This window comes from Amphibalanus amphitrite, unplaced genomic scaffold (assembly GCF_019059575.1).
Source record: "Amphibalanus amphitrite isolate SeventyFive unplaced genomic scaffold, NRLGWU_Aamphi_draft 000537F_arrow, whole genome shotgun sequence".
Classification (NCBI taxonomy): Eukaryota; Metazoa; Arthropoda; class Thecostraca; order Balanomorpha; family Balanidae; genus Amphibalanus; species Amphibalanus amphitrite.
Window position 1 is genome coordinate 16,802 of NW_024882031.1, and position 27,823 is coordinate 44,624.

Genomic DNA, 27,823 nt, shown 5'->3' on the forward strand with positions numbered 1-27,823 from the left:
TGTCACAAGGATTTATAAATTGTTGAATTCGGTTGCTCGACAGATTCGAACGAATTTTTTCACTGCTAACATTTTTTATGCTATCCTGATTTTGGCTCATTTGATTATACAGCTTTGGTTGACTAGTTGTCACTTATGAGTTATGTTTTAACTTAAAAGTTTGACTTCTTGTGGCAATGCTTAGGGAAGATGGGGTAAGACGGACCAGCTAAGGATTGAAGTCAAAGATCTTGCTACACTGCTCTGGAACCTCATATTGATTCCTCTCCCTTTTAGCATATGCAAAGGCTGGATTTTAAATTGAAGAAACCTAAATATCGGTTGCTCTTAAAGGAGGAAAAGTCAGAATCTCCGACAAGAAAAAAAAGGCGAGGTAAGACGGACCACCCAGCAGTGTATGTTATCCATTTGTCTGTTACACTTTTGCCCTGTATAGTCTCTCTTGAAAGTATCGCGTCATGGGTTGCGGCGGCTCTGCGAACTATTCCATTCAGTTTGAGGACCCCAGCAGTGAGGTCATGGCCTGTATCATAAAAAGTACGGTGTAACACGATTCTACGACAGCGGTAGGAGAAAAACTGTTATATGACGCAGGCACCAGCGGCTGACAACTGGGTTAAAACAGGTTGAGGCTGACCAGAGGTCATGCTCGTATCGCTCGCCTTGACCCCGTCCCCCGCACCAGGCGGATACCGGCGCCGCTAGGGTTCACCAGCCGAGCGCTCATTGGTCTGCCTTAGTGGGCGCCAATCACTCGTGTGCGTGACGCGTAAAATCACAACGAAGCAAAGTTCCGCCATAATCCTACCGTGAAGAGACCTTCTGAACGACGTAAACAGGTCATGAGAGGGGGGCAGCCCGGCATCAAATAGGATTTTTAAAAAGAAGACAGCAGAACGGTAATTTTTTTTGTCGCCGTTCACTAATCGGCTCGTTAAAAAAGAGAACTTCAATTATGGGACTAATTGGCTAGAGAGAGATTTTTTTGTGATTTGAATCCGCTCGCGGGTGCATCTGCAACCACGGATGCATTCTGTTAGCGGGCACAACTGTTGATTTTTTTTTCGTATTCAGGCACGGGTTTCCGGATTTTACTAAAAACCTGTGACTCGTGCCGATGACGGGTCAAATTCTTAACCTTGCAACCAAGCAAATCTCAACAAAATCTCGCGAATAGGGTGGCTTCCGTTGACCACATGCCTGTTGCCATCACAAGTTACCGGACGGCGACTGCTACCTTCCCCTATCCCTCCGCAGGCCGCAACCACTCCCCTCGCCCCCGCCGCGCTCGCGCTGGCTGACTCTGCGTGCCAGGCTTCGGTCAATCGGTCAGTGCTACCAGCGGCTCTCAAACTTTTCCGCCCAACGGCGGCTGGAACAGGTGGCGCCTTCGCTCAGAGTCGCGATGCTTTCAAGAGAGACTATACCTACTCTTGTAAGTAGAAGTGCTCCGAGTGGCAGAATAACATATAAACTCTACCCATCGTTCGTGGTGACTGGTGGGAGTGCAATTACTGGCTAGGATATTGTGTGTTGATTGTCGTGTGGCTTGAGTGTATGCTAGCTCAGCACTTCGTCTGGCATGAATGCATGCTAGCGCAGCACAGCATGACTCACATGCAACAAAGGCTTTCTTTCCTGAATGAAACAGTTTATTCCAAAGTCCAAACTCACGTCAAGTCAAGTAATATTTTTCACAGGCGGGGTAGAAGGGGCCACCACTGGGTAAGATGGGCCCTAGTGGTCCGTCTTACACCACATCAAATTTGTCATTATCATTACACATTTGTTCGATAGCCCAACATTGCGAAACCTTGCCTGTCTGAAGTCTGAATGTGTAATTTTTTTCAGTAAGGGGCAATTAAAATTATTCTTGCAAGAAAAGTGCCTTAATTGAATTGTCCTTCAACATCTTACATTAGAACAGTTTGGCAAGAAAAAATCTACCTAAAATATCCATGCGTCCTGGCCCCATTAGCTCAAGGTGGCCATTTGCGCGATGGAAAACAAAGGCATAGTTCGTTTATTTTAAGTTTGCCCCTCACTGTAAACGTACTGAGAAAATTTGTTGGCGCACATTGTATTGGAGATTTAAATGATATTTTCAAAATAAGTTTTGAACACCAACGATGTAACGTTAATGTTAAACGCCGTGCAATTTATTAATTAGTTCAGACATAATTCCTGAGAAGTCGTTAATCACTGTGGAGCTGTAGGTATGGGCAAATACGAGCTATGAGTCAGTGAAATAGCAAAGAAATTTGATGACATTGGTCGTCTGTGAAATCTGGTGAAATCAATGTGCGTCAACCAGTTTTATCAGTAATTCAGCTAGCAAATCTCTTGCTGTGTTCAAATACATAGACGTTTATGCCTGAAACAGACTCTTTCCGCAGTCAGGAAATCGCATGCGAGAGCCTTTTCAAATACATGGAAGCACGCTCGCATCAATCGCACGCACCTCCCGGATGCGATTGATGCGGGAAGAATTATAATGTATTTGAATAGGCTCTCGCATGCGATCTCCTGAACGCGGAAAGAGTCTGTTTCAGCCTTAACAGTGAGGGGCAAACTTAACCCTCGCCGGCCAGGGGGGGGGGGGGGGGGGCGGCACCTCATAGGGTTTTTTTCTCGCGATAGCTCCGAACAGGCTGGCAATAGAGAGCTGAAACTTGGCATACCTGACCTTTGATTCAAGCCGGATCTTTTGACACCAACCGCATTTTTGCGTCAGGTCAGGTCACTGACCTATGACGTCATAAGTAAACCTCTGCACGGTCACTTACATAGACGTACATAACTTACATAACCTCATTACTTACTTAACCTCATAACCTTACATAACCTCATTACTTCGCAACGCCCTCACTGGCAGAGGAGATGTCACAGGGAAATGAAACTTACAGGATCTAGTATCCATTATGGGTCTCACAACTTGTATATCTCGGATTTTTCCTAAAGGTCATATGAGGTCAGGTCATTTTCGTGACCTCACCATTATAAGTCAATGGGGAAAAATGAAAACTGCTATTCTGGCGCCGGGAACGATCTCCCAACTATCTCAAGCACACAAAATGGTGATTTGATGCACTCCTTGCAAGGTTAGATGCGTTACTTTTGCAATGTTGACCTTGCTGACGTCATTTATGACATCATCAAGGTCATATTAGTTTTTCGTCAATAACTCTTGATCAAATTGAGCTAGCGAGTCGGGAAAGCCACCAATGGAATCAGGAAGACGAAGACCTGCCGAATCGAATGATATGCGTCATGACCTCTTGCGACCAACTTCGTGACCTAGGGGTGCTGACCTGACCTTGACCTGAGGTCAACACCCTAAATTGACCTGACCCGAACAAAATGTATATCATTCGACGCGCCTGAGCCAGGCGAACACGATGCTGCCAAAATCGCGGCTCTGTGGCCGTTTTTTTGCGAAGTTATTCACCAAAAACTGAACCGTAACTTGGGGCACTTGACCTGACCTCGGAGGTCACCGGTTGACCTAGGACCTTAAAATCGGGTACCAATCTCTGTGTCTCGTATCGGCGCACACGCTCGTTTTTCCGCGACGCGCTAGCTCCACCAGGGGCGAAACGGCGAGGGGGTCGTACCCGCCCCCCCCCCCCTCGGCCGGCGCGTATGTAGAAAACCAATAGGTCCGGCGAGGGTTAAAGTAAACGAACTATAGTTCAAGTTTTTTTCTAAGTTCGACCCTCACTGTAAACGCCTCTTTGAACACAGCATGAGAATTGTGTGAAAATATGTTTTATCCTACCTACTTGTTTGGATGTGTGGCTCTGAAATCCGATTACTCTCTCAGCACCAGTCCGACTCTCCATCGCCTCAGACTCCGCTCACCACAGCCCCAGAGACAGCGTTTACACATAGAGGTGTTATTATTGAGGATAGGGAAACACAGATCCACACTCACTACTGATCTCATACTCTCCTCTCCACTACTCTCCTCTAATCCCAACCAGCGCGCCATAGCCAGCGCGGCTGGTTGAGCCCGTGTACTTACATCTCAAGCACTGTCCCTGACACTGTGCACGCCAGACACAATCACTGCGAGCGCCCAGCGGCCGTCGGGGTCTCGGCCGACCGGTCGAGATGACCGGAGACTGCGCCTGGAGTCTGGTGACCCGAGACTGGAACTGGAACTGTAGACTCCCTGCTGGAGTCTCCGACTGGAGCCTCCCCACTGGAGACGACTCCCTCTCTAGTAGTGGTGACTGGAGACCACCCTCTCGATCCGCCGAGCACACGCTTTATATACGGCGGCGCCACGGCCAGCCTCGCCCCCTCCCCAGTTCGCCGTCGGGAGGAGGCCCACGTGACACCACCGTCGAGCTGAGCTGGTCCAGGGCGGGGTCGCCTCAGGCCCTCGGCACCCCCGCCCCGTACGTCCCCACCCCGGGCGCTCCTCGTCGGCCGTGACTCGCCCCACCGCGCGGGCTGGCTGCACCGCTGCCCCGGGCGCCGTCGCCGGGCTGCCGTGCCCTTGGTCCACTTTGCCAGGGTCGGCTGGTCCTGAGCCGGCTCCGGCGAGCTGCGGCTTTGCCTCCGGCGTCGCCGTCAGGCCGACCCAGCCTTGGCTGCTCGTTCCGGGTGCTGGCGGCCCCGCGGCTCGGAGTGGCGATGTGAGGGCTGGCCGGTATCTCCAGTTTTCCACATCCCTTCCACCAATATGAAGAACAAATGATTGTCGCCATAGGGGGAGGGAATGAGGTAGATCTGCGTTCTGCCGGCATACGAGACACAGTCAGCACCGATCAAACACACTTGGGCAGAGACATTTGGTCGAGAAAAAGGCCCCTGATTCTTTATGCTCCCTGACTGTCATCTGCTGCTGCATAGCCCGGTTATGGAATCAATGTAGAAATTTCTCTCCAGTTATCAGAGCCAGTTACTGCACATCACGACACGACCAGGATAAGACATGACTGTCGGCTGGAAAGGAAAAGGAGCCGCCATATTGTGAACAGCTGTGGCCATTTGACTTGGGGCCGTTGCTTACTCAACTCACTGCGCCAGTCTAGTTAGTCTAGTTGTGAGCGTGATCCGTGTGCGCCAGTAGCTCGCCGTTGTCAGTTGGACAGCCAGGAGGACCTGGGAATTACTCAATGTGATAAGAGGATGTCCAGGTTGTCATGCTAAGAGCAGTCCTGCCGCACCGTGCCTTGGACCTGCATAGGGTTGCGTAGTGGAGTTGCCGTGAGCGGAATCGATTCGCACTGCGATATTACGCAGAGCTGAGCCAGACCAGGGTTGAGCTGCTTTGGTGGCCGGCACTCCGTGGTGACGATCTGAGTATGTTGATACCCAAGAACAGCGGTGACGGTTTCGCACGTGACACGAACCACTGGTATGCAATCAGGCAGCCTACGTGGATGACGGGTCTCCGCTCGGGATAGCCGGTAGGCCTCACCGGTTCAGGATATCCGCATAACCCGATTGCGTCTTGAGGAGACCATAAGGCAGGCGCAGCTTGCCATGGGTCAGCAGAAAGCCGATTGACAGATGTCGCAGGTCAGTTTGGCCCGCACTGGCCGTGCAACCTCAAGTGCCTGGGTCTAGTCAGAGATGTACCACACCGCGGTCAATCCACTTTGTATGCCCTCTTTGGTCCTTTTTACGACTACGCGGAACAATGCTCAGCATGACTCAGGGGTTTCAATCGTGATGAACTAGGTAAGGATATGAGGACAAACGACCAACTTGCCTTTTACTGAGAGTGAAATTGGGAGGGACAGGCTTTGTCAACCCTCAACGTCAAGCATTAGCGTTAATCACAGACATTATTTCACAACTAGCCCATTTAATTTCTCCGGGCTCTATTCAATTACGATAAAATTGGCCTTATATTCACGTGGCGGTTTAAAACGGGCATGTCGACAGAGCGGGAGGATACAGGAATGCGAATTGGGCACTCGTGAACTGTTTGTGGATTACGCAGAAGGCTCTGATCATCAGGCAGTTGGACTATTTAATCTCTTTCATGATGGGCCACTTAACTCACTCATTTACTCTCACTGGCTACTTTTATGAATCAACAATTACTGCGCAAACTAGCCGAGTTGCTCAATTGAAACGTAATGCCATTTTCTATCCAATGCCTACCACTTTACAAAAATAGCTTGTTTTAATCAGGGCAATCACCATTGCAGAGATGACAGTCGGAAGCGGTATTTTGAGTAGACTACTGATCAATCCAGCTCAAGATGACTACTGGAATGTAAAAGAATCTGCTCTGAGCTTATTTTCTCGGTCACTATGGACGTCATCTATTTCTACTCTTATTTCTCAGGCAGCTCCTGACATTGAAACCATTATTCAGTCTATATCTGAATAGCTTTAAAGACTAGAGGTCTCGGAACCGATAAGGCGGTCTCCGGACCCGAGTGGACCTCCTCGGTCCGACTGTCAGGACCGGCTCGTCCACAGCCTCGCACAGAGGCTCATTATCGGCGTCTGCAGAGTCCTTTGGAGCGGCGCTGCGACTAGGCAAGGCTCGGTGCGAGCAGTCTCAAGGACTGCGGCCTGCGCTAATACTGCTGTTCCTGTAAAGAGATGTAAGGCGCGCCATCCGACTGGGAGACGTTCCCACTGTATCGCTGTCGGGTGGTATCATGGTCAGTTCAGTTCTCCTGTCAGCTGTCAGCATGGGCTTATAAGCTGTCGGTCCTCCAGTGTTAACGTTGCATGGATAGTCCCTTGAGGACTCCAGGGCTCCTTCCGGTCGTCACCGTGCAGTCACTATCCACAGACACAAATGCCATCGGGTACTATCGGATGTGTCCGCTTCACCTCGCCCGATCTGACCCAGTAGTAAGACGGGAAGACCCTCGGTGACGTTTGATTATAGGCAATTCCTTGAACTTGAGCTGCAGCTTTCAAGTTACAAGAGGAGAGCGCACGACCCCCTAGTTTAACCTTCCCCGGCAGAAGGTAAGGCGCTATTGCACGGACTCCACTGGGCTCCTTTCGGCGTATATACGACTTCACCGAGTCCTGCTTAGCTCCTAAATCAAACGTCCCGGTCACGGAGGAAGCCTCCGGCGAAATATAGTCCTAATGACACATATTTCCCAACGACACACTAGTCCCGATCGGCTCTAACATTCTAACTAACTGCACCTGCAGATAATGACTCACTTAGACATCACTAAATCTGGACGGCAATCCACCAGCCCATCACATCCTGCAATGTCACACCCGCAAACAGCGTCCTGCTGTTGCCGACAGGGCTACAATAACACCTGGTTTCATGTAGAAGCTCCAGGACCACCGACACTGTACTGCTCCCGACCACCATTTTGGACTCGAATTTCACAGCACCACGCTTCCACGACTGATCAGACACCACAGTCGGATGAATGACTGCCAGAGCCACACAAACCGACACCCCTCTTTGAGACAAGACAACACCGGCACAGTTTACGATGTTTCTGATACGGGACCGGCTAGCCACTGTAAGCACAACCTCACCGCCAATCAGGAATCCAGGAGAAAACACTCCCACCAATCACAAAGCCGTTATAAGGCGTCCCAAGGTTACCGTCACTGGGTCAGTCGGCCGCCCAGTCTACACAACGTCGGGACCCGTGAAAGGGAAAGGAACACCTCAGCTGGGGCGGTGCGAGCGGCCGATGGAGACATTTGTCGGACAACAGAAGAAAAAGGTGCTTTAAATTTGAAATTAAACAATCAGCTCAATTAATTTTGAATGGAGACAGTAACAGAACACCAATTCTTTAATTTCTATTAAAATTAGCCACAGCATCCCTAAAATTTAGAAGGTTCGCCGTTCGGTTAAAAACGGAAGCCATTAAATGACAAAGTCAATTCAATAACTCTATCCCACTTCTGACACCAGTGTGAAAATATGTTTTATCCTACCTACTTGTTTGGATGTGTGGCTCTGAAATCCGATTACTCTCTCAGCACCAGTCCGACTCTCCATCGCCTCAGACTCCGCTCACCACAGCCCCAGAGACAGCGTTTACACATAGAGGTGTTATTATTGAGGATAGGGAAACACAGATCCACACTCACTACTGATCTCATACTCTCCTCTCCACTACTCTCCTCTAATCCCAACCAGCGCGCCATAGCCAGCGCGGCTGGTTGAGCCCGTGTACTTACATCTCAAGCACTGTCCCTGACACTGTGCACGCCAGACACAATCACTGCGAGCGCCCAGCGGCCGTCGGGGTCTCGGCCGACCGGTCGAGATGACCGGAGACTGCGCCTGGAGTCTGGTGACCCGAGACTGGAACTGGAACTGTAGACTCCCTGCTGGAGTCTCCGACTGGAGCCTCCCCACTGGAGACGAATCCCTCTCTAGTAGTGGTGACTGGAGACCACCCTCTCGATCCGCCGAGCACACGCTTTATATACGGCGGCGCCACGGCCAGCCTCGCCCCCTCCCCAGTTCGCCGTCGGGAGGAGGCCCACGTGACACCACCGTCGAGCTGAGCTGGTCCAGGGCGGGGTCGCCTCAGGCCCTCGGCACCCCCGCCCCGTACGTCCCCACCCCGGGCGCTCCTCGTCGGCCGTGACTCGCCCCACCGCGCGGGCTGGCTGCACCGCTGCCCCGGGCGCCGTCGCCGGGCTGCCGTGCCCTTGGTCCACTTTGCCAGGGTCGGCTGGTCCTGAGCCGGCTCCGGCGAGCTGCGGCTTTGCCTCCGGCGTCGCCGTCAGGCCGACCCAGCCTTGGCTGCTCGTTCCGGGTGCTGGCGGCCCCGCGGCTCGGAGTGGCGATGTGAGGGCTGGCCGGTATCTCCAGTTTTCCACAATTGCTTGCTGAATTTCTGAGAAAACTAGCTGGCACACATTGATTTCACTTACGATCAACTTTTATCAAAATTATTTGTACCTGTTTCATATTTCTCAGACTCTCAGCTCGTATTTGCCGATATTATAACTCCACAGTCCAGCCATAAAGGCTGGTGGTCCGTCTTGCGCCACTGGGCTGTTATACCCCACCTTCCCCCCCCACATTTTTGTTGCAAATTTGCAATATAGGACGGCTGTGTTAAGTATGACCGCCAACAACAACAAAAGAAAAAATACTGAACTTGACAGCGCTGCATGCTCATCGTTGGGTGGAGCGCCAATGATGTCATTACGGAGCGAGCGAAGCGAGCGTAGTCTTTCCTTAGATTGACGGAAATTTCTGAGTATGAGCGGCCGGCGTCCGCGAGGCTTATATCTCAGCAACCACTTAACCGATTGGCGATTTACATGCGGTAATTTTTGTATGGTAGCTTCATTCTTTCTACCAAGTATTGGACTACCGATGCATGTGGGTGACCCCTTTTGCACGTGCCACATGCAAAACGAAGATGTCAGTTTTGTAATAGTTGCAATATCTCGGTAACTACTTGGCAGATTGCGCTGAAAGTTGGCATGTATGTACTAGGTAGGCACCCACTAGGCAATGCATATCCATGTGCCAGAGTTGGGGTGCTGCTTCACGTGCGCACGTGCAGGGGTCGTTTCCAGATCTAGGGAACGGCTGGACCGATGGCGCTCAAATTTGGTACACGGTTAGGGACCAGTTAGTAGGGTGCCGTGCAAAAGTCAGATGGGACCCATTTTGCACGTGCGCACGTGCAGGGTGTCGCTTCCAGATCTCGAGAACGGCTGGACCGAATGTGCTCAAATTTGGCACATCGCTAGAGACCGGTGAGTAGGGTGCCGTGCATAAGTCAGTTGGAGGTACCCCCTCGAAATTTCGCACGTGCAAGGCTCACCCTCTCGCTCGCCCCGTTAGTTGTTGTGTTTTGACTCCCTCTGCCCCTCATCGGGGCGCAGCCAGGCGGCTCTGGAAGTTGCGGGCGGCGGCCGCCAGGGCCGCCACCACTCTGGTCTCCCGGACCTCCAAGTCCGGATGGATACTGCCGGTGAGTTGTAGGCGGGTCCTCATCAGAGCGGGACAGCGAAGGAGAATGTGGGCCGGCCGGTCCGCCTCCTCGCCGCAGATGGGGCAGCGTGCTCCTGTGGAGTGTGGGCCCCTGCAGAGGTAAACCGGCAGCTCTGGCGCCGCGGTCGGTGCTAGGCAGCGGCGGCGTTCTCCCCTCCCCTCCCCGTCGGGACCCATCCGCGACAGTCCCGGCGTGATTTGGTGTGCCGTCGCGTGAGAAGTGTATTTGTGTTGTTACTTGTTATCGATTGTTGTGTTTATTATTACGTCGCGTACCACGGGGCTGTGATGCTTGTGTGCCTTGTATCGCGTTGGCGGGCGCTCCGCCGGCCGCTGCCCGCGCTCGCTGTAGCGCCGGCCAATCAGAGGGCCGGGCCGGGCGGCTAGCCCCAGGCGCCGGCCGAACTGACCTGGGGTCGGGACTCGGAGCGGCAGTCAGTCGGCTCTCGATCTCTGCGCGGTACGTGCCCGTCCGGACACGTGCTCTCTGAGCTCGGGCGTCGCTCCGGCGATTTGAGGCCGTCCCAATAAGCTAATACTGGTGGTTCGCCCTTGTGGACGACCATTTTGATGCCAGTATTCCCCCTAAATCTAATACGTTTTGCATCTCAACGGAGTATGGTTTCGGCCGTTCGGTCGAACCTACTCGTTAAATTTCCTTAGCAATTTTCCCATAGTTATCCTCTCGTAATCTGGCTTAGCTCCAGTTTAACTCCGGCCATAGCGCCGTTTCACCTCAGGGTTAACACACGACATACAATCGCACGCATCAGCGGGATGCGCTCATGTTCGAAGGCTCGATGCGTCTGACTCGTTCTGAGATTCGTGTCTGTCTTTGCTGGCAAGTGTCTAACCAGCTCATGTCTTGTTCTTGATTTGTCTTGATTTTCGGCACGCATGAGTAAGACTTGTGCGGAGGTTTCTCCGACAAGGTTTCGACAATTTAAGACGTGCCAAGTACAGCTTTGACCTGGCGGTCGCGGTGATCAGTCGGCTAGTCCATTCTCTCAAATGATACAGTCCACTTAAAGCTCTCCACACCCACTTCGACTGCACGTCCCCCGCCACAGTAGGGTGCCAACTCGGGCCACTCTCTGTGGACAGCGGCAGGGCCGCTCCAAGTTTCGACGTGCAGGGCGACCTTTCAACATCAACACGGGGTAGCGGCCACGACAGCTCCATCGCACCGGTCGTCGTTGCATCCCTCACAGTCTCTGGTAGGGGAGCGACCGATCCGGTGTAGGTAGGCTCTTGAGCCTGCCCAGTGGCCCGCGCGGATCTGATGGACTTCTACCGCGCTCTCCCGTTCCAGGCCGGCCGTGGACGGGGGGCGGCGGTCGCCCATCAGAGACTTGAACCAGCCGGCGGGCCAGGACTGGATTGTCTTGTCCCTAGCCATTCTCGCCACGGTACTGGTGATCGTCCTCGTGTCGATGGGCGTCCTTTCTTGAGGGAGCTGGGCTGCTTCCCGGGCCACTCTGTCCGCCTCTTCATTGCCGTGTATGCCACAGTGAGAAGGGACCCACTGGGCCCTGATTTCTCGACCATCTTTGGCTAGCTGCAGTAGAGCTCTCCAGGCCACCGTCCCCAGCGGTGACGTCTCGGCGGCGGGGCCATTCCGCAGGGTCGCCAGTGCCGACATGCTGTCGGAGCAGATGATCAGTGGTAGGTCGCTATCTTTGGTGCGTGATGTTAGGGTCTCCAGGCCCGCAACTAAGGCGAGCATTTCTGCACGGTAACTGGAGCAGAAGTCACTCGCCGGAGCCCTTAGCTCCAGTACCTCCTCATCCGGCCACATGATGACTGCTCCAGCCCCTCCGTTCCTTGTGCCGCCCTCCGCTGACCCGTCCGACCACATCCACACCGCGCACTGTGGTAGGGATGCTAGGTGCTGGGCGGCAGTCCTCTCCTTCTCCTCCGCCGTCGCACCTGTCCTCAGCGGGCCGACGTCCAGTGTGAAGGAGATGCGCGCTCCCTGCTGCTCCCATGGTGGTACTCTCGGTGGGAGAATCGGCTCGATCGGTGCCGAGATCCCTGCATCGGCCCAGGCTTGGCGGCCCAGCGACCTCCATCCTCTGACCGAGGACAGGCGCGCCGGGGCCGCGGCCTCAGCTGTCGCTCGCAGGGGGTCGTTCGGAGGGAGCGCCAGCGCTCTCGTCAGTAGCCGAGCTGCGAGCGTCTGCTTCCTCTCCGCCATCGGGGCGAGCCTCGCCTCCGCCATCAGTGCGTGGCTCGGTGTAGACCTCGGGCACCCCGTCACGATCCGGGCCGCCGCTCGCAGTTCGCGTTCTAGGAGTTCTGCGTGAGAGGGGGCCGCCGCAGGTAGCCAGGCCGCGGCAGCGTGTTCCATGGCTCCTCTCACGTACCCACTGGCTATCGTTCTGAGAATGTCTTCGTCTAGTCCCCAGCTTCGACCCGACAACCGCCTCAGGTGGGCGACGCGGGGGCGGACCTTCTTCCTGACTTTCTTGCAGTGTGCGCCAAATTGAAGACGACGGTCGAGTTCGATCCCGAGGAGGACCAGTGTATCGCTCGCCGACACCGTCTTCCCTGCCACCTTGATGGTGCATCCGACGGAGTCTTTGGCATTCTGCGATAGCACCGATAGCACCAGCATTTGTGTCTTTTCCCCGGCGACTAGCATTTTGTTCCGGTGTGCCCAGGCGACCAGAGCATCCGCGGCCGCCTGTGCCAGACTCTTCGCCAGTTCCATCGTCCCCCCAGAACACAAAACCGCTGTGTCATCCGCATAGATGTAGGGGGAGGCCCCAGGGGCTATGAGGCACTGTGCCAGCCCCGCCGCCCACAACAGAAACAACTGGGGCGACAGGACGCTCCCTTGAGGCAGGCCTGCCCTGAAGATCCTCTCGTTGGACAGAGCTCCCTGGACCTCCACCCTCACTCTCCGGTCGCGCAGCCACCCCCACACCCATTTGACAAGGCACAGGGGCAGGCCGCATTCTAGGAGCCTGAGCCGGAGTAGCTTATGGTCCACCACGTCGTAGGCTCTGCTGAAATCGAAGGCTGTCAGGACGTACTTCTGAGCCGTATCTGCGTCTTGTTTCTTTGATCGCTTGTCTCTCTTCGGTTTCTGCCATCCATCCTGTACATCTTGGACTAGCCGGCCGATGCTATCCTCCGCGGACCGTCCCGCTCTGAACCCCACTTGTTCGGGGGGGGGGACTAGTCCTCGTGCATCAGTCAAGAAGGTCAATCTCGCCAGGACAAGCCGCTCCGCCAGTTTGCTTACGCAACTCGTCAGGGCGATGGGCCGGTAGTTGGCTAGTAGCTTCTTGTCCTTATTTGCTTTCGGAATAGGGACGATTGTAGCCGCTCGCCACTCGCGGGGGACTTCACCAGTCTTCCATGATCGGTTAATGGCCTTCAGGAGAGCACCGCGAGCCACCGGACCCAGGTGTTTGATCATTTCTGGCGTGATGTTGTCCGGGCCGGGAGGCTTGCGGAGTTGAGTCCGTTGAATGGCAAGAACCAACTCCTCCTCAGAGAAGGGGGAGCAGCAGCCGGTGCGGGCGTTCTGACAGTCGGCACAGTTGTAGTGGTCGAACTGCTGGATCCGCCGGCGTGTTGCCCTGTCAATCTTGGGGGCCCGCACCTGTCGGGAGACTTGCGTATTGATGGGCAAAGGCGGTAGTCTTTTCTTCGGCCGTGACAAGCCGTGACAAGAAGCCGGTTGCCGACCCTCATTGCCTCTCCGTCTCTCTGTTCATCGTCCTCTGCTCCCTCCCACTTCTTCAGCAGGCGGGAGACCCGACCCACACTGGTTGATTGGTTCAGCTCTGTACTGACGAAATCCCGGTATGACTGTTGGGTCACACGTTCCGTCACCTCGGCTGCTCGTCGCTTGGCTTCCAACCATCGGGCTTTGGATTCAGGGTCGTGGACTTCTCTTCTCGCTGCTCTGCGCTCCTCCACCGCACGTTGTACTTCTGGGTGAAGAGCCCACGGTTTAGGGTCCCGCCGTGCACCCTTCGGGATATGTGCTTTGCTGGCCGTCTGGAGAGCGGTGGAGAAGCGCGTATACAGCTGTTGTGTTGAGAGCTCCTCAGGTGGGGCCTCCCTGAGGGCTTCCTCACAAGAGTCGCTGAACTTCTTCCAGTCGGCACGGTGGTGAGCCCACCTGGTCTTGCGCCTCCGCTGAAGAGGGTCCGACACTCCACGGATTTCGATCACCATCGGCAGGTGGTCGCTCCCGAGGTCGGGACCCAGCGACCAGCGTGTTCTGACCGCCCGCTCGGGACCGCAGGCCGCCAGGTCCGGCGCAGACTGGCCTCCGGTTCTGTAGCTGATGAGGGTCGGGTCCCCACTATTGAGTGGGCTCCATCCGACATCCTCCAACCAGCAGTCGAGTCTGTCGCCGACAGCGTCCTCCAGGTCGCAGTTACGGTCCCAGGCTGGGTGGTGGGCATTCACATCGCCGACCAGGAGTGTCTGACGGTTGACTGGTAGGCATCGAGGGTCGAATCGGTCTTCACGCTCGTCGTTCGACGCCCTGATGGGTGGGCGGTAGATGTTTATGATGTCGATCGGGGATTGGTCGAGGATTCTGACACCACACACCTCGGTGGAGTCGTCTTCCGCGGCCAGAAAGGGTCCATCCATGACGGCGAAGGTGATGCCGGCGCGCAGGAACACACACACGTCCCCACCCTTCGCCGCCGCGCCAGTTCTTCGGCCTCTCGCACGGCGAACGACCACCGGCGGTTGATATCCCGCGAGTCTCGGAACCGACTTCGGCAGTTGAGCCTCCTGTATCGCAACTACGTCCGCCTGGACGGTCGGGAGCCAGCGTTGGAGTTCTGCCAGTTTAGGGCGGAGTCCCTCCGCATTCCAGGACACTATGGTCAAGTGGCTTCTCTCTCTCTCTCTCTCTCTCTCTCTCTCTCTCTCTCTCTCTCTCTCTCTCTCTCTCTCTCTCTCTCTCTCTCTCTCTCTCTCTCTCTCTCTCTCTCTCTCTTCTGCGCGGTCGCGGACCGCGCCTAAGGCGCGGCCGGCGGGGGCGGGTCGGTGGCGACCTGCACCCGCCCCACTCTCTTCAGGTAGCTGATGATGTGTTGGGCCGGCCCCGAGAGCACTTCCGCCAGGGTCGGACAGTGCCCCCAGAAACCGGCCCTCGCCGCCACGTGTGCAGGGCACCCGGCCAGGAGGTGCTCCACGTCCTCCTCCTCCTCCTCGCCGCAGGCTCGGCAGGTCGGGTCTTCGACCAGGCCGAGGCGATGAGCTGTGGCTCGCACCAGTGGGCAGTAGCCGGTGCGAAGCTGGGACAGGGTGGCCTGGTCCCACCTGTCCAGCTCATCGTGGCTCGGAGTAGGTTCTCGATGTGGGTGCCGCTGCGCCCTTGCGGAGGCCAGCTCCGATGTCCAGCGACGGATGGCTGTCCGCGCGCTGGAGAGGTCGATCGGGGCCACCTCTTGAGTGCAGTCGGCGGCGGCTTGATTGGCGAGGCGGTCGGCTGCCTCGTTGCCGGCGAAGTCGGCGTGGCCCGGGACCCAGTGCAGGGTGATGTCCTTCCCTCCGGCTGTCAGCGCGTCTATTAGGCCCCAGACCGGCAGTGTCCCAAAATTGAGTTTTGTCTTGGGTGTCAGAGGGGAAAATTACCCACCAAAAAGAGGGGAGAGAGTGGAAAACTGCTGATTCGATTAGATCAAAAAGGAGTGAGAAATGACAAAAAGCATGCATTTTATTCTAGGGTGTAGAATGTTTGATGCTAACTGGGCATCCACACAACTGTCTTTCTATAGGTAAAAATCTATGTTTTCTTGGTTGGGACTTGGGAGTGGAAAATTGTTCTTAAAAATGGTGGTGAGAGTGGAAAATGAATTTCATTTGGATGTCGTTTCCCACCCAAATAGACAAATTTTGGGACATTGCCCAGACGCGCTGGCCGATGGCCGACTGTTGGTCATCCGGGCCGCGGCTAAGTAGCTGGAGCCCCGACCGGGAGTCTGTGCAGAGCAGCGCTCTCTTGATGAGTGCTTTAGAGGGGGCCGGTAGCTCATGGAGACACGTCAGGGCCTCCGTCATTGCCACCAGCTCCGCCCTCATACTGCTGCACACTCGACCGGCCGGTGTCACGCACTCTATTGTGCGTCCCTCGCGGTGAAGCTCCAGGATCGCTCCACCGCCGCTTTGGATGGTGCCTTCCTTGGCGGATCCGTCCGATCGAGGGCCAGCGCCGCTAACGCCGCCTCCTTTCTCCTTTCCGGCAGGTCTGTCCTCCTTGTGGGCTGCGGCAGGTCCAGCACGAAACGGACGGCGTCTCCACAGTGCCGTGGTGCCAGGGTGGTGCGCCCTGGTAAAGTGCCAGGGGCTCCACTGGGAGGTCGCTCAAGCCCGTCCTGTCGCAGATCCACCTACCGACCCGACGGAAGCATGGCTTGAATGAGAGGGTCGCGTCTTCGTCTGCCGGTGGCGGCGGTGGCAGACCCGCCTCTTCGGCAGACGTCACCGCGCGCCTCGATGCCTCGTGGGTCCGGTAGCGGAGTCTCGGTGGTGGTGTCTTGTCCAGTAGGTTGCGAGCGGGGTCTCCCGGAGGTAGACGGACTATGCGCGCGTACTCGCCGGCTGCTAGCTCCTTGGCACGGAGTGATAGCGGAGGGAGGCCTGCCTCCGCCACCAGGGTCTCCTTATCCGTGAGCTTGATGCAGCCGGTAATCAGGCGCGCACATTTCCGCTGCTCTACCTCCAGGCGCTCGCGGACAGCCGGTGCCGCATGGGTGAAGTAGATGGCCGCCCCGTAGTCGAAGAGGGAGCTCACGTAGCTCTTGTAGGCGATGCGGAGTGTGCTACGGTGGCTTCCGTAGCTCCTTCCGGCGATCGCTGATAGACAAGCACGGCGTTTTGCCATCTTCTCTCTAAGGGCGGCGATGTGGGCGGCGAAGGTCAGCTGACAGTCCAACTTCAGGCCGAGGAAGGTGGGCGTCTCCTCGTAGCCTAGCGGATGGTCGCAGAAGCTGAGCTGGGGCTTGACCTTGCCGCCGCACTCCTTGGGGTCCAGCGTGAAGGTGGTCATCACGCACTTGGATGGACTAGGTTGGACCTTCCAAGTCTTCACCCAGCGGCTGACCTCGTCCAGGACCGGTTGGAGTCTGTCCGCACACTCCTGCAGAGAGCGGCCCGTCGCGAGAAGGGTCACATCATCCGCGAAGAGGGAGACTGTTGGGCTCGAGTCTCCGGCCCGGAGTTGGTCGTCGATGTCGTTGCAGTAGATGAGCCAGAGGAGAGGGGCGAGCACGCTGCCCTGCGGCAGGCCCTCCTGGAAGATTCGCCACCGGGAGGCTGACGTACCCCATCTCACTCTAGCGCGCCGGTCGCTGAGTAGGGCCCTGATCCAGCGTGTGGCGCAACCCGGCACACCCAGTCGCCGCATCTTAGCGTACAGCGCATCCCGCCACACCCGGTCGTACGCTCGCGCGTAGTCCAGGAGGACGAGGATGGCTCGCAGCGGTTTCTTGGACTCGAAACCGTCAAAGATGGTCTGGGTGACTCGGGCTAGCTGGTCCAGTGTAGAGTGGCCCCTCCGAAAACCGGCCTGGTTTCGGTTCAGCTTTCCGGCGCTTTCGAGCCAGTGGTGGAGGCGATGCTGCACGAGTCGTTCAGCGAGCTTTCCGATACAGCTTAGCAAGCTGATCGGTCTGTAGCTGCCGGTCTCGTTAGGCGGTTTCCCTTTCTTGGGAATAGCGACTATTTCCGCCGCCCTCCATGACGCGGGAACCTCCCCGGTGCGCCAGCTCCAGTTCAGCACCTCCAGCAGATGGCGTTCCGCTGAAGGGCTGAGTTGGTGGAGCATGTCGTTGGTCACTTGATCGACCCCGGTGCTGCGTCCCTTCCGCAGTTTCCTGATGCCGAGCAGGAGCTCTCTGCGGGAGAAGGGCGAGCAGAAGGCGTCGCGACTGCCGTTGCAGCACGTCTGGCTCGTGGCTCGTCTAGCCTCGATCTTGATGGAATGATCTGAGGTCTTGTCCAAGTGGCTTCTCCGGCACCTGATCCGGCGGTATCTTCGGTTTCGTAGTCGGCGACGTTGTCGGGTTCTTCTCTCGGGGGGGGGGGGGGTCCCCGTCGGGGCCGCCGCCTCCCCTCCCGCCGGCGCTATCGGGAGGGGGCGTGGCCCGGTGGTTAATTACTTATTGGGCCGGTGGCCGCGGCGCTCTGCGCGCTGCGGCTTCCCGGCCCGGACGGATGTCGTGAAGTGAAGAGTCGAGAAGTCTTGGAGGAGGTCCGGGAGAGCAGCGGTGACGGCGGGAGGCCGCCCCCGCCACCCCCCGGAGAGGGCACGATGACTCCCGTTTGGCGACCCGCAGCCGGAGTCGGCCGGCCGCGGGCAGGCCCGAAGGCCAACGCCCCCCACCACTGGACGGCGGGAGTCTCCAGGGGCCGGGAGTCTTTGGGGGCGGCGCCCCGTTAGTCGCCGCCCCCAAAGGCGTTGTACTGGTCTTGTAGGTTCTGTAGAAAATGTGGCATCACCTTGGCCACAATCGATACCCTATCCCTGATGATGAGTTAGTGTTTTAGGGCGCACCAGCAACGAGGCTATATGACGCCTATGATACCCTATATACTATCATCTACTATACTATCATCCGTCAGGATTTTTGTGCACGCATCATTAATTGTTGTTTTCTGGCTTTCAGATCTAATTTGATGTTGATTGCTGCGATTTGAAGCACGGAGGAAGATAGAAGGCCCGCCGGTGTTGTTGGGCTCCACGCCGGAAGGACCGCTGGCGAAGTAGCAGAGTTATGTTCAACAAGCTGCCTGGGAGCCTGTGCTATCGGAATAAGGAGCTTGCTGTGAGATTGACGAGTGGCCGAGAACAATACAGCTTCTGTTAAACATAAAAGAGAAAAGACCCACAAAAGGAGGCGGGATTCCAGCAGGATTCCCGAGTTCATCAAGCAGCGTCAAAACGCAACGAGAGGCAACAACCCTACTTACCCTACCCCACCTACCCTACTTACCTTACCCCACCTACCCTACTTGCCCTAACCCACCTAACTTAACCACCCTACCCTACCTACCCATCCCTATCCTAACCTACCCCATCTACCCTACCTTCCCCACACAGCACCACCTTACCCACAACACCCGACCCTCCTACCTACCTTACCTACCCACACTTCACCAACATACCCTGTCTACCCAACCCACCCTACCTACCCAACACTACCCCACCCTACCTAACCCTACCCCACCCCACCTTATCTTATCCCACCCTACCTAACCTTACCCCACCCTACCTACCCTACCCAACTTATCCAACCCTACCCAATTCTACCCTACCTACCCAAGTCTATCTTACCCAAGCCTACCCAGCCCTACCCTACCGACCCGAGCATTCCCTACCCTACCCAACCCTACCAGTACCCAACCATACCTTATCTACCTAACCATACCTTATCCACCCAACTCTACCTTAGTTCACCCAAGCCTACCCAACACCACCGTCCACCATACCTTACGAAGCCTACCCTACCCTACCTTACCTGCCCGTACCCAACCCTTCTTAGCCTTCCCAAGCCTACCTTCCTAAGCCTAACCCTACCTGTGCCTACCCAAGCCTACCCTACCTACCCGAGCCTACCTGTACCCAACTATACTTAATCTACTCAACCCTACCTGAGCCCACCCAACCCCACCCTACTTACCCAACCCTACCTAAGCCTTCCCAAGCCTATCCTACCTAAGCTTACCCAACCCTTCCTAACCTTACCCAAGCCTACCCTACCTACCCTACCCAACCCTACCTGTACCTACCCAAGCTTACCCTACCTACCCGAGCCTACATGTACCCAACTCTACCTAAGCCCACCCAGTCCTACCTAAGCCTTCCAAGCCTACCCTACCTAAGCCTACCCAACCCAACCCAAGCCTACCTTCCCTACCCGAGCCTACCCTACCCTAGCCTACCCCACCTAAGCAACCCTACCCAAGCCTACCCTACCTAGCCAAGCCTAACCTACCTACCCGAGCCTACCCCCTTCCCAACCCTACCTGCCTACCCGAGCCTACCCTACTCAACCCTACCTTATCTACCCAACCTTACCTAAGCCCACCCAACCCTACCTAAGCCCACCTAACCCTATCCAAGCCTACCCTACCTACCCGAGCCTACCCTACCATACCTTACTCAACCATGCCTAAGCTCACCCAAGCCTATCCAACCCTACCCAACCCGAGCCTTCCCTACCCTTAACAACCCTACCTGTACCCAACCACACCTGAACTACCCAATTATACCTTACCTTTCTAACCCTACCTAAGCCCATCCAACCCTATCGAAGCCTACCCAACCCCACCCTACCACCGAAGGCTACCCTACCTACCCACCAACCCTACCTAAGCCAACCCAGCCCTACCTAAGCCTTCCCAAACCTACCCTACCCAACCCTACCTAAGCCTACCCTACTCAACCCTACCTAAGCCTACCCAACCCAACCCAAGCCTACCTTCCCTACCCGAGCCTACCCTACCCTAGCCTACCCAACCTAAGCCTACCCTACCTAGCCAAGCTACCCTTCCCAACCCTACCTGCCTACCCGAGCCTACCCTATTCAGTATTCAACCCTAGCTTATCTACCCAACCCTACCTTACCCTATTCAAGCCTACCCTACCTACCCGAGCCTACCCTACCATACCCTTCTCAACCATACCCAAGCCTACCCAACCCTACCCTACCTACCCGAGCCTTCCCTACCCTAGCCAACCCTACCTGTACCCAACCACACCTTATCTACCCAATTATACCTTACATACCTAACCGTATCCAATCCTACCCAACCCCACCCTACTAACCCAAGCCTACCCTACCCTACCCCTACCTACCCAAGCCTACCCTACCTACCCGAGCCTACCTGTACCCAACTAAACTTAATCTACCCAATCCTACCTACCCGAGCCTACCCTACCTACCCGAGCCTACCCTACCTACCCGAGCCTACCATACCCTACTTAGCCATACCTAAGCTCACCCAACCCTACCCTACCAACCCGAGCCTTCCCTACCCTTTCCAACCCTACCTGTACTCAACCACACCTTATCTGCCAAATTATATCTTATCTAACTCTACCTAAGCCTACCCAACCCTATCCAAGCCTACCCATCCCCACCCTACCTAAGCCTACCCAACCCAAGCCTACCTTCCCTACTCAAGCCTACCCTACCTAAGCCTACCCAAGCCTACCCTACCTAGCCAAGCCTACCCTACCCGTCCCAACCCTTCCTGCCTACCCGAGCCTACCCTATTCAACCCTACCTTATCTACCCAACCTTACCTAAGCCCACCCAACCCTACCTAACCCTACCCAAGCCTACCCTACCTACCCGAGCCTACCCTACCTACCCACCTGTACCCAACCACACCTTATGTACCCAATTATGCCTTACCTACCTAACCCTACCTAAGCCCACCCAACCCTATCCAATCCTACCCAACCCCACCCTACCACCGAAGCCACCCTACCTACCCAAGCTTACCTGTACCCAACTTTACTTTATCTACCCAATCCTACCTTAGCCTACCCAACCCTACCTAAGCCCATCCAAGCCTACCCAAGCCTACCTGTAACCAACTTAACTTTATCTACCCAACCCTACTTAAGCCCACCCAACCCTACCTAAGCCCACCCAACCCTATCCAAGCCTACCCTACCCAGTCAAGCCTACCCTACCTAGCCAAGCGCCTACCCGAGCATACCTGTGCCCAACTTAACTTAATCAACTCAACCCTACCTAAGCCCACTCAACCCTACCCGACCCCACCTACCCTACCCTACCCTACCCTACCCTACCCTACCCTACCCTACCCTACCCTACCCTACCCTACCATACACTACAACCTTGTCTTACCTGGCAAACACTGAAAATTTTTATGAAATAAATTTTTATTAGATTATTTTTTTTATCATTTTAATTTTTTTGATATTTTTTTTTTTGAAAAGGTGGAACGCTTCACGATTTTGCGTGTCATCCTTGCGCTCTTCTCTGTAGGAAGGTCTCCACAGGCTGTGTTCCATTTCGTTCCATTTCGTTCCATTTTCACCGTCGGGTCTGGCGGCGAGCGTGTTCCAAGTACGGCCGGCATGTTCCATTTACGTTCCATTTGTGTTCCATATGCCGCCGTAGCATGGCAGCGCCCGCCCGCGCTTGGAACAAATGGAACCAATTGGAACGTCCCGGCCGCCGGCCACCTGTTTCATTTACGTTCCATAAATGTTCCATATGCGGCCGCCGCGCAGAGGCGCGCCCAGCGTCGGCGGTACCGGAGGCGGTCTCGGTAGTTAGCGCCACCGTCGGTAGTTAGCGCCACCGTCGACTGGCGGCCGCCCGGCGATTGCCGCCGCGGCGCCCGGTGGTAGCTCGCATCAATGGCACGACCGCACGGGCGTTCAATATTGTGCCCACATCGTATATGGTATTATTGACACCGCTAATAAGTTACACCGCTTTATTAGTGCTGTCGCCTAGCAGCGAGATAATAATTCCTTCGTGTCCTTTTTTACTACGCCGTTTGTGCTGCTACTTGTTATTGGAAGCGTGGCTCGGCGATTTGTGTCTCGAGAGACGCTTCCGGTGTGCCACACGGTCCAAAGGGTGGAAAGCTCCAGTTCGTCTTGCGGCTTGAACTAGTTTGGTTGCTGAGTTTTGTCAGTGGTCTCTGTGTAAGATTCGTCGCAAGCCAAGATTGGTATTGGTTGGTCCATTCCTGGCATTGCTTTTGAAGTTTCGGAGGCCCGTTGCTGGCCTCCCTTTCTAGCTCTGGCTGGCCCACTTTGCTGGCCCCTTTCTAAGTTTTGTATATTTATATATATATATATATATATATCTCACCATAGATAACATGCTTAATAACATATAGTAGCATAACATAACATAGTAATATCAACAAAAGTATCCATAAGCAAGTCGTTTTTTCGTCTTTCTGCTGACGTGGGCATTCATCGTCTCAGGTTTATTGTCGTATGTGCGATCTGTAAATGCTGTGACGGCGCAATTAAGTATGTAAGCATATAGTTTTACGTCTTTCTGCTGACGTGGTGATGCATCGTCTCAGGATTTTTGTCGTATGTGCGAAACTGATCGGTCGATTTGTGATCTGGAAGTGTTGTGACGACGCAGTCGGCAATGCGCGAAAGTGTCGCCAAGGCCGATGTGATGTGTTTTGCTATGGCGCCACTTGCTGATATGTTTCAAAATAATACAGGAACCACACGCGTGCGTAGACACGTGTGGGCGTTCGCCACTACCCAGCATCGGTTTTTCCCATTCACCTAGTCCCAAGGTGCCGCCGTCTTCTAGTTCCACCTCCCGACCGAATATTACCGTTTGTCCGACTCGACTCGACGCGGCCGCCCGGCGATTGCCGCCGCGGCGCCCGGTGGTAGCTCGCACGGGTAATCAATGGCACGACCGCACGGGCGTTCAATATTGTGCCCACATCGTATATGGTATTATTGACGCCGCTAATAAGTTACACCGCTTTATTAGTGCTGTCGCCTAGCAGCGAGATAATAATTCCTTCGTGTCCTTTTTTACTACGCCGTTTGTGCTGCTACTTGTTATTGGAAGCGTGGCTCGGCGATTTGTGTCTCGAGAGACGCTTCCGGTGTGCCACACGGTCCAAAGGGTGGAAAGCTCCAGTTCGTCTTGCGGCTTGAACTAGTTTGGTTGCTGAGTTTTGTCAGTGGTCTCTGTGTAAGATTCGTCGCAAGCCAAGATTGGTATTGGTTGGTCCATTCCTGGCATTGCTTTTGAAGTTTCGGAGGCCCGTTGCTGGCCTCCCTTTCTAGCTCTGGCTGGCCCACTTTGCTGGCCCCTTTCTAAGTTTTGTATATTTATATATATATATATATATATATATATATCTCACCATAGATAACATGCTTAATAACATATAGTAGCATAACATAACATAGTAATATCAACAAAAGTATCCATAAGCAAGTCGTTTTTCGTCTTTCTGCTGACGTGGGCATTCATCGTCTCAGGTTTATTGTCGTATGTGCGATCTGTAAATGCTGTGACGGCGCAATTAAGTATGTAAGCATATAGTTTTACGTCTTTCTGCTGACGTGGTGATGCATCGTCTCAGGATTTTTGTCGTATGTGCGAAACTGATCGGTCGATTTGTGATCTGGAAGTGTTGTGACGACGCAGTCGGCAATGCTCGAAAGTGTCGCCAAGGCCGATGTGATGTGTTTTGCTATGGCGCCACTTGCTGATATGTTTCAAAATAATACAGGAACCACACGCGTGCGTAGACATGTGTGGGCGTTCGCCACTACCCAGCATCGGTTTTTCCCATTCACCTAGTCCCAAGGTGCCGCCGTCTTCTAGTTCCACCTCCCGACCGAATATTACCGTTTGTCCGACTCGACTCGACGCGGCCGCCCGGCGATTGCCGCCGCGGCGCCCGGTGGTAGCTCGCACGGGTAATCAATGGCACGACCGCACGGGCGTTCAATATTGTGCCCACATCGTATATGGTATTATTGACGCCGCTAATAAGTTCCACCGCTTTATAAGTGCTGTCGCCTAGCAGCGAGATAATAATTCCTTCGTGTCCTTTTTTTACTACGCCGTTTGTGCTGCTACTTGTTATTGGAAGCGTGGCGCGGCGATTTGTGTCTCGAGAGACGCTTCCGGTGTGCCACGCTGTCCAAAGGGCGGAAAGTTCCAGTTCGTCTTGTGGTTGGAACGAGTTTGGTTGCTGAGTTTTGTCAGTGGTCTCTGTGTAAGATTCGTCGCAAGCCAAGATTGGTATTGGTTGGTCCATTCCTGGCATTGCTTTTGAAGTTTCGGAGGCCCGGGAACGTGTCCAAGGGGCCGTACCGTCGCGTGCTGGACACATCGGGGTGGCACTACCTGGCCGGGGAGTACCACTCCTGTGGCCAGTGCGCGGGCACCTTCGTCTCTTATGACCACCGTCTCCTGCGCCAGCTGCCGGACGGCCGGCGCGGCCTCTTCCCAGCCGTGCTCACGCACATGCTGGCGTGCGACCGGGCCGCGATCGTGCGCCTGCAGGGCCGTACGCTCGGCAACAGTCCGACCGCCTGCCGTAACAGCACGGCCTATAGGTGCACGAGGAGACCTGGGCTGCGGCTGCGCTGGCGACGGTCTACTACTACGACAGTCGCCGACACCGGTAGTTGAAACAAATACAATGCGCGAGCGTGTGGAAAATGTACTCGAATGAATGTAAGTAGACACGTAAATATTTTCATAGCAATAATGATAGGTTGGAGACGAACAGTAACTGTTTGAAGAACATGATTTCGGGCTGAAGCATGGCGGTACATGTTTCGTGCAAGTCGAAGTGTACGCGCGCACGTGTGAGTGCTGCACCAACCGCTGGCACCACCGCACCACAGTTTAGTGCTTGACATTCACAAGTGCAACGAAATAAAATACACGACGCTTATGTAGCCCCAAGTACAAGTACAAGTAATTAAATTACACAAGTACCAGTATACCTACTTATTACAAGTAAACGCACAACACGAAGTCATGCGCGTCCCATACAACATAACTGTAATAATAGGCTTAAATATACCTTGATGAACATGCTACGTATGTTATATAGGTATGTTTTTACGGGCATGGGCATACGGGCATGAGTTTTGTCAGTGGTCTCTGTGAAGATCGTCTTAAGCCAGGATTGGTATTGGTCCATTACTGGCTGGCATTGCTTTTGAAGTTTCGGAGGCCCGTTGCTGGCCTCCCTTTCTAGCTCTGGCTGGCCCACTTTGCTGGCCCCTTTTTAAGTTATGGTTGGCCCGTTTGCTGGCCCCTTTGCTGCCCTTTATGCAGGCCCACTTGCTGGCCCTTTTCCTTTGAAGTTTTTGTTAACCATTGCGTTCAGTTTCGTCACATGATGTGCGCGTTTTTGTGTGTAGCGTGGCGTTCAGTTTTGTGTCACGCCATGTGCGTGTTGTTCCCGAGTGTAGGGTGTCGCACAGCTGCCGGAACACGAGGTCGGCGTCGGACAGCTGGCCACGGCGCACCGAACATCGCCGCACTGCTAAGTACTATTAAGCCGGGGCGCTCAGGGGCGGGGAGCGGCGACGAGACGTAGGGGCCCAGCTGCCGCCGGAACTTGCCGGCAGTCCTCGGCTGCAGTCCCGTATGTCGCACCCCAGAGGCCACTCACAGGTACACAGCCTCCATCGGGCCGTCGTGCTGACCGGCGGGCCACACGCCGCAACGAAATAAAATACACGACGCTTATGTAGCCCCAAGTACAAGTACAAGTAATTGAAATTCACAAGTACCAGTATACCTACTTATTACAAGTAAACGCACAACACGAAATCATGCGCGTCCCATACAACATAACTAATAATAGACTTAAATATACCTTGATGAACATGCTACGTATGTTATATAGGTATATTTTCACGGGCATGGGCATACGGGCATGAGTTTTGCCAGTGGTGTCTGTGAAGATCGTCTTAAGCCAGGATTGGTATTGGTCCATTACTGGCTGTCATTGCTTTTGAAGTTTCGGAGGCCCGTTGCTGGCCTCCCTTTCTAGCTCTGGCTGGCCCACTTTGCTGGCCCCTTTTTAAGTTTTGGTTGGCCCGTTTGCTGGCCCCTTTGCTGCCCTTTATGCAGGCCCACTTGGTGGCACTTTCCTTTGAAGGTTTTGAAGCAGACAGCACAGCGTCCCGTTCAAAACTGTATTGCTTTCCGGCCGCTCACCCGGGGGCGTGTCACAGATACTGCCCGAGGCACGGGGCGAGTCCATTGGGACGAGAGGGGTGATCAGTATCCGAGGGAGAGAGGAAGGGAGGCCGCCGGTAGAGGCGAGAGCCGGTTATGACAGGTTCCGTCAATCGCTCCTTCAAACCAGATAATAGACAACTCAAACCGACACTTCACACACACTCTGGCCATCTCCCCTCCTTTCTTGAACTGGATTTTGAAGTAGAAAATCCAGTGCGCACGTTACCCTCCCCCCCCCCCCCTCCATCGTTGGGCGTTATATGACATCAGCCTATGACATGCATGCGTGGCTTGCTTTGCTGGCCTTCCTTTGTCTTGCAGGCCCACTTGCTGGCCCTTTTCCTTTGAAGTTTTTGTTAACCCTTGCGTTCAGTTTCGTCACATGATGTGCGCGTTTTTGTGTGTAGCGTCTCTTTCAGTTTTGTGTCACGCTGGCACCGCCGCCGGGACCGGCGATGCAACCTGTTCACTCAAGGACGAGTAAGTGGCGACGCAAGAAGCGGGTGGAGGCAGCAGCGGCCCAGCAGGGCCTCACGCCGCACCAGCTGGCGGTGGCGCTGGCTGAAGCGGAGGCCCGACCGGCCAGGGCCTACCGATGCCGCCAGTGCGGCGAATAGTTTGATACCCGGCATGCGCGGCACAGTGGGAGTGTGTTCTGTCCCGCCCGGGCGCCGGCTGGCCAGACTCGTGAGCAGTGGCTTGCTGAGAGGCGCGCGGCAGGCCGGCGTGGACAGTGAAGGACAGTGACTAGAGGTGTTTTCAGTTTTATGTTCACAAGTCGTGGCGTCCAGTCACGACTTGTGAACATAAAACGGGCGCCGGCCGGCCGGCCAGCGGACGGTAACCGGCGGACAGCCACCCCTTACAGTTTTGTGCTTGACATTCACAAGTACAACGAATAAAATACACGACGCGTATGTAGCCCCAAGTAGGTACAAGTACAACTAAATAAAATACACAAGTACCAGTATACCTACTTATTACAAGTAAACGCACAACACGAAATCATGCGCGTCACATACAACATAACTGTAATAATGGACTTGAATATACCTATATGAACATGCTACATATAGATATATTTTTACGGGCATGGGCATACGGGCATGAGTTTTGTCACAGCTGACGGACGCAGCGGACGTCATCGGCACGC

The 27,823-nt window shown here is 54.9% G+C and overlaps 2 long non-coding RNA genes across 2 annotated transcripts; one reads left to right on the forward strand and one right to left on the reverse strand.

The window, feature by feature from the left end:
* Positions 1-26: 26 nt before the first annotated feature.
* LOC122393490 lies at positions 27-19,109 on the forward strand. The gene is made up of 3 exons (XR_006258703.1): positions 27-373; positions 9,827-9,911; positions 18,580-19,109. It is a non-coding gene; the product is annotated as an uncharacterized LOC122393490 (long non-coding RNA).
* LOC122393489 lies at positions 3,886-8,799 on the reverse strand. The gene is made up of 2 exons (XR_006258702.1): positions 8,149-8,799; positions 3,886-4,744 (listed from the first exon to the last, which is right to left on the reverse strand). It is a non-coding gene; the product is annotated as an uncharacterized LOC122393489 (long non-coding RNA).
* Positions 19,110-27,823: the final 8,714 nt, after the last annotated feature.